Raw genomic sequence first — 6,325 nt, forward strand, 5'->3', positions numbered from 1 at the left:
CATCAACTCTTTATTTCTATTTCTTAAGTAAGGATTTAGCAATTCTGCTTGCTAACTTTAAAATAATCAGTATTTTCAACTTGCTTGGCTTCTTTCTAGGCTGATATTCTTCGTTCTCCTTCTCCCCATGTTTCTATACTCAGCCCCATGCTTGGGTCAGCCCTGAGGTAGTCTGACAGCTGGAATCAGTGATTTATGGAGATCCCTTCCAATTTCAATTCTCTATTATATTCTACTAACAGAAGTGCTTTGGATGCCCCAGTACCACGGGATGAGAAGAAAAAACACTTAGAGGCTACAGGGAGAAACGTGAGGGTGTGCAGGTCACATCTAGCCCTTCAGCTTGCAGATGCCAGTTTTCAGCCCAGGTTTACCACCCTTCACTGACTTTCCTGGCCTGATCGTGCAACCCTGGGGTGCACGGGGCTCATTTCCAGAAGCAGTCCGTGGGACTTTATCATCCCCGGATGATGAAGGGATGTGGGACTGAGTCATGGAGTCACCCCACTGGGACCCGCGGGGTTGTGAAAGCAGGCTGGTACCTTTTCCCTGCAGGCTGTGTTAATTCTGACTTGTTCTACATTTGGCCATGATACATCCCCTGCATTTAACACCATGGGGGCCTGAGGCTCCTCTGGTGAGAATTCAGTCCTGGAGTCCATTGTGGTCCATGCAACCTCCACAAAGAGCCCCAAAAGTGCATCACTGTCAAAAACACTGCAGATTTTTTTTTTTTTTTTTTTCATAGCATATAACCTGCAAGATGTTCTAGCACTGTGGGGAAGCTCAGGTTATTGCTCAGGTTGGCAGGAGCCACCAAAAGGCAACGTCCTGTGGGATGTCCCCAAACCCCTTCTGTCATACAACTTGCAGGGTGCTCAATGGACTTCCCAAGGGAAGGAGATGAATTTCTATTTCAAGATCCTTCTTCATTCATCCAAGGGAGGCATTTTCAACCACACAACACTCTCTTTTTGGGGAAAAAGTCCAACCCTGTCCTAAAAACAACCTTTTCTGTGCAGGGAGAACATGGGTGATGCTCCCCAAATAGCTCAGGAAAGCTTGATATGGCTGGCAAGGTGCTTTGAGGATGGAAAGAAAGAGGCAAATCCTACGGGACAACTCTTGGCTCCATCCTCACAAATTCAGGCTCTGCTGTAGGATTGGTATCTCCTTTTTTTTTTTTTTTTTTCCCTTTCATCCATTTTTCCTCATTGACTTGGGACTGACAGATCCTGTGCAGGAGCGATGGTCGGAGGCAGTCTGGTTGCAAATACAAAGGTGCGAGGAGTTCACAGCGAAACCTGTAGGAAAACGCAGCCTTCATCACCGGGGAGAGCTGAAAATTCTCCTTTTTTTGAGAAATAAGAGTCCAGCACCACGCTTCCTAAGCAAACATGGAGTTGGCCCACTTTGGGAAACTCTTTTTCCCCAAAATATTTAACCAGCTTGCCATGCCTTCTCCCTTCACGCCCTTCTTAATGAAATAAACAAGCATAACTGAGAAAAAACACTAAAACCACCTATTTTTTTGAGCCAAGCCTTGTCTGGAAAAAGCCTTCCAGCTGCACTAGAAGCAGAGCTGGTTAACTGTCTATTACTAATCCTCCAGCACTCGTTCAGCACGGGGACCAAAGTTCTTTAGCCGTACAGTTAATTTTTAGGTGCTCTAATTTTAGACTGTAGCTAGGCAGCTCTACCCTGACTTGCTGCCAACAGCCAAAATCTGGCTTTGCTCAGCCACTTGCATAAATCTTCCTATCTGTCTCAGGGGGATAAGTGAGGGTGCGGCTATTTTTTTATTATTATTTTTATATATTTTTTGTGATTTTTTTTTTTTTTTTATAATGCCCTCCAGCAGAAAGCTCGCTGTGAAGTATCTCTCGCAGCTTCGGCCTGAACTTTGCTTCTGCTTGTGAAAAAAGAGGTGTACGTGCAGCTTCAAAGCAGAAGCAAGGGCTGAGTTTCCAAACCCCCGTCACGTTAAGTAACTTTTAACTTTGTGAACAAAAAAAAAAAAAACACACCACGAGTGCTCCGAAAAGAGCTGATCCCGCTTTGTGCTCGGGTTATGCCATTAACCCAAGAGTTGCGCAGGACGTGCTCTTTGTCCTCCCAGCACCAGAAATAGTGGCTGTGGCTGTATTCCCATGGGATGTGGGGCTGTAGGGTGGGTGTTGCTGCCCCTGCAAGGTGCTCAGCCATCCGAGCGAGTGTCCTCCGGGTGGGCATGCTTGGGATGCTCCGAGATCTTCCCCTTCCCTTCTCTGCCCTGAAGGGCTGCCCTACAATCCCGCTGGCTTTTCAGCATGGTGTGGATGGATGCAAGCTTTGCCAGTGCTTGTTCCTTGTCTCTGCCTTGGGATAAAAATGTCCCAGAGATGTGTTGATGCGTGCCCGAGGCGCAGAAATCACTCTGGAGAAGAGGCTCTGCAGCAGCACCGAGCAAACATCCCCTTCCTAAGCAAATTCCCCAAAGGACAAAGCTGATAAATACCTGCGAGATAATACCAGTGGGGTGTGTGTGACATGAAGGGCTGGGGGCAGGGTGGAAAGCACAGCTCCAGGCGAAAATCAAGCCTCGGGGTGGGAGCTTGGCCACTTGGGTGGATTCCGCTCCAAAGGTCAATCAGTGCAATGCCAGACCCTGCCAACATACAGGCTGGGATCGCTGGACCATGCAGGTGGCCTTGGTCAGAGTGTCTGGAGGTTTTTGTCCTATTGTGCCCCGTGGAGAAGTGTGTGATCTGGGGTCATTGGCTGTGCAGGGAGGGATGGGCCAGGAGAGCTCCGAAATGCCGTGGTTGCCACCTGTAATGTGGTTGGCTTCTGCTCGAAGGGATAAGGTTTCCCTGGGATTGGGAAGGAGCAGTCCGGGCTCCTAAAATCATAACAACCAACTCGGAATATCTAACACAGGCACTGCCATGCTCCCAGGGTGATAAAAATGATTCCCAACACACCCTAACAAAGAGGATCTACAGGATCACACCAGAAGTCAAGGCCAGGAAGCTGGAGGGACCAAGGCAAGCTTTGAAGCTGATGAATTTGAGACTAAGGAAAGGGGTGAAGGACATGGAGCAGGAAATTCCTACAGCCACACGAATCCCCAGTGCTTCTCCAAGGGGATTCGGTAGCTCAGTTCCCCAGCCAGATGATTTCTCAGTTTACATCTCCATGCCTAGGTCCTACAAAGCTTTGGGGTTCACCTGGAGCTCTGGAGGTGACATTCAGGGACATGGGGATGCACATCTCCCCAGCCTGGGTGTCTCCTACAGCTCCAAGCTCATGTCCATCCCTTGGGTGATGTCTGAGCCAACCCCACACTTCCATAAGTACTCTCTGGATGCCAACTGTTGCCATCAAGGCAGGAGGAGGATGAAGAAGGATGAAGAAGGATGGAGGCAAAGAGGAGCCCTCTCACCTTGGGGCTCAGGTTAAATTTTGGGATCAAGTGAGAATTTCCTGGGCTCTGATTCCTACATCTACTGGTGAGGGAAGAGGACACAGAGCTTTGGAGGGGTCATCCTGCTGCACAGAGTAGGCTCGGCCCAAGGCATGGGCATGGCAGGTGGAAAAATAACCCCAGCAGGATTTGGAAAGGGTCTCCTTGCTGTTTTGAAAGTTTGGCGAGTTGTCAAAGTAAATCTCATGGCTTGGCCAACTCGAGTTCAAACTCCTCATGAAACCCCAGCTCTTATCACCTAGTCTGTTGCCTACATCCCTTGTGATAAGACTTCCCTCCCTCCAGGTGAGGGGATGAGTATGGCTTAGGAAAAGATGTAGGATGAGAGATGGGGCATGGCTTGGCCATGGTGTATACCAGCAGAGTCCTACTCAATGCAAGGCTTCCCGTAGGGTGCTCCTCTCTTGGCTATGAGAGCTGGAGAAGATCCTTATTTCCAACCCAAATTCCTCCTGCTGTGGGCATCAGAAGAAATAGGCTGGTCTCAGGAGGAGGACAAGGAGGGAAAGACCCTTTTAAAGTGCTTTCTACGGGGAGATGGAGGCAGAGCAAGGGTCCAAACCCTCCGTGTCTGAGGCTTGTGTCTGCCCTGGAAACGAAAATCTACTTAAAATATCACTGGCTGGAAACAGAAGGCTTAAAAACCCATAACCAGAGGGTTAACCACAGGCAGGGAATTGTCTCTAGGTTTTCAAGCCAGGGCAGAAGAATTACACAGATAGATAAGCTCAGCTTGAGCACAGGCCAAACACAGGCAGTGTCATGCATCCACCCAAACACCTGGCCCGTGGATGAGGACTGAACTCTGATCCCTGCCAGGCTTTAAAAATAGGGCAGTTTCTGCTGTTAAATAACCCTATAGGAACACGCTACTGCTCCGTGCGCCAGCTGCTGGCTCTGAGTCCCGCAGTCCCATCCACAACTTACCTATGATTCCCAAATCCCTGAATGGAAGAAGAGAAAAAAATATATATGTACAACATTCTCAAAAGCTTTAAGAGGCATTGCCCTAAGGAAACGTGCATTAAATAAAAATGTGACTGCATGAGGGTGTGTTGCTGCTTTGCTGCCAGGTTCGGCTGCTGCTAAAACCCAGGAAAAAAAAAAAGAAAAGAAAAAAAAATGAAAAAAGAAAAAAGAAAAAAGAAAAAAAAGAAAGAAAGGAAGAAAAAAAGGAGCCTAAAACTTTTGTGAATTGTTTTGGGTGCCCGGAGCTGGAAGGCTGCCTCCAGCCCATGTTTCTCGGTTCACAGCCCATGTTTTTCAGGCACAGGTGAAGTAATAGCAGGGTATTTGAAAGGATGTTATTGTTGGGGAATAATCTCGCCGCACATGCGGGTTAATAATAGACAGGGTCGTATGGCTGCTGAGCCAAGGGAAGAATGTAAGCACCGAGGAAAACAAACCGTGGGCACTTGCAAAAACATCTTCGGAAAGAGCACCGCCGTGCATGTCTTCCTGGTGGGAAACAATATCTGCGTGGGGAACAGAGCCAGGGTGTCTCTAATCTGTCATTCGGGGCCGCTTTCTGATTTTCCCCAAGCTGAACAGGAGAGGAAAAAATGTCACAAGGGGAACGCTGGTGAAAGGAGAGGGGCAAGGCCTGGGTGGCCGCCAGTTCCCTGCCCGGTTGCATGAAGGCAGACGCTGTCCCAGGGCTCGGCCGTGTTTCCACAGGTCTAGGATTGATTTTTCCTTCTTCCCAAGAAATATAGTGTCATCGTTTGTGCCTCCAAGTCATGCGTCCGAGCTGCTGCTCAGCCGGATGATAGCCTTGGTGCTCTTGCACAACCCTCTGCTCCATTAAACTATGAAGTTTTTATTTTTATTTATTTATTTAATTTTTTTATTAATATATATTTATGAGATTTACTCCCATGTAATGAGCTATTCTCCCAGGCTGGGACCTTACTGTGGCGTACAGAGCATGGAAATGATCAGGATTGAGAAAATTTGCCCCCAGATTGTACAATGAGGTGGGTATCCATCAAGAGAAGGGCGATGGACAACCCTTAACCCTCCAGAGGTCTCAGCTCACTAACAGCAAACTAACACTGACCTGTTCACCTGCCTCATGCTCTCACCACCTGGCAATGTGATTTTTTGCAGGATTTATCCTGGTTATGGTAAAAAAAAAGCTACCATGGTCCTTGCTTTGCTCGTGGGTAACCCTAAGCCAACAGAGTCGTGCAGGAGATCATTCCCCTTTCACTCGGCAGTATTTTTGTCGGTGATTTCTTTCTATTCTGGGCTCCCCTTTGGAGCTCTTATCCAAGAGCTCTTGGGCAAGACCCTTTCTACAGACAGGCTCTTGTAATTTTCCATTTTTGTACCGATTTCGACAGGCCATTACAACCCTTGGAAGACGTTCCCTGGCCAAATGGGGAGCAAACAAGTCCCGGGCCAGCTCAACTCCGAAAGAGGGGATTGAGAAAAGCAAACAAACAAAACAACAACAAAAAAAACTTTTTTCACCTCTGAATCCGCAATTTAAGCTCTCCACAGCTGAGAGTTGGCTGGAAATGTGAATTTTTACGAAACGCTTGGTGGACTTGTCTCTTTGGGCCAAAAAGTGGTGGTTTTGCAGCGGCAACACCGGGAGGCACAGGACAAAGTGCTGCCTCAGCAGGGCACAAACCCGACAAAGGCAGGCAAAAGTTGAAGCATTTTTGGGGGGTGTTTATGTGATTATTATCTGTCTCCTGTGTACAGGGAGCCCACAAATGCTCATTGATTTCAATGGGGTTTTCCTTGTAGGATCCCAAAGCGCTTCTCAGATGTAGGTTGGTTTTATTTCCTCCACATTACAAAAGGTGAAATGAGGTTGAGGAAGGGCATAAGCCTGTCCCAGAAGTGCAG

Source organism: Anas acuta, chromosome 1 (genome assembly GCF_963932015.1).
Source record: "Anas acuta chromosome 1, bAnaAcu1.1, whole genome shotgun sequence".
NCBI classification, from domain to species: domain Eukaryota; kingdom Metazoa; phylum Chordata; class Aves; order Anseriformes; family Anatidae; genus Anas; species Anas acuta.